This window comes from Mus caroli, chromosome X, assembly GCF_900094665.2.
Source record: "Mus caroli chromosome X, CAROLI_EIJ_v1.1, whole genome shotgun sequence".
NCBI classification, from domain to species: Eukaryota; Metazoa; Chordata; class Mammalia; order Rodentia; family Muridae; genus Mus; species Mus caroli.
This window is the reverse complement of record NC_034589.1, coordinates 3,225,031-3,226,069: the sequence shown is the minus strand read 5'-3', so window position 1 is coordinate 3,226,069 and position 1,039 is coordinate 3,225,031. Positions and strand designations below refer to the sequence as shown.

Here is a 1,039-nt window from a genome sequence, read left to right as displayed (position 1 = left end):
TCAGAAATGGTTTTGTATTTAAGATCAAAATTAGGACAAGCAACAGAAATGTTTCTTCAAATGCGTTTTTGTAGTTGACAGATCGTCAGGCTTGGGGGTCTCTGCATCTCTGCAGCACTCAGTTTCCCATGGAGGAGATGCTTACTTAAATAAGTCTGAAATCCTTTAAGTGTGTAAATAGTAGTGTTGGTCTTACATATTTCGAGAAAAGGGACAGCTGCATTTTTTCTTTCCCTTTTTTTCTACACAGTGGATTAAAGAACTTTTCATTGGCTAAAAAATTCAGACCCATTTTACCGATATTAAAGACTGTCAGACCAAATGTTTTCCAAATATGTCTGTCTTATCACTGGTTGCAGTTTTCAATAGAAGCCGATTGCCCTGACAAGATCATAAATCGGAATTATGAACTTTGTTTCAGATTGGGTGTACTAAGCGCTCCTTTGACTATTTCCTTGAGGATAGATTGAAATGCCCACAGAGTTTGAATTATGTTCTGTAGGAAAGTGTAGACAGTGTTTTAGGATGTGTACAGTTGTAGAAGGTGCCATCTTTAAAAGTTCATGTTTGGTTCTTAAGGTTTTCTTTAAAAATGCATTAAAGTAATTTCATTACAAAAAGAAAAAAGAAAAAAGAAAAAGAAAAAGGCAGCAAGGGACTCACCAGCCTTCCTGACAGTTATGGCAAAGGCTGGAGAGTTTGTTTGATCTTTTTTGATCTTTTAGATGATTTCTTTACCCATCNCCCTGCATTCTCCTGCAATGAGAACAATGTCGCCCAACTATTCTATTTATCATGTTTTCAGTAGAGGTTATAGTTATTCTCATGATTTTACCATTTGTATGTTAGTACTTGATCATAAAGTATCTGCCCCGGGCACTAGATCTACATGGCCAACTGAGGTCCACAGCAGCTCTCTGGGTAGGGCCCAATGGCCCAGTCCTGGAGGTCTGTTTCTCATTGACACCCTAAAAACATACCCAAAATGGTAGGCAGGCACAGCAATCATCACATTAAAACCTACTGACAGTCTGTGTTG

General features: G+C 38.2%; 1 pseudogene; it reads right to left on the bottom strand.

Annotated features, from left to right (window-relative positions):
* Positions 1 to 721: 721 nt before the first annotated feature.
* The window catches only part of LOC110287055, a 118,428-nt pseudogene continuing 118,110 nt past the window's right edge, over positions 722 to 1,039 (bottom strand).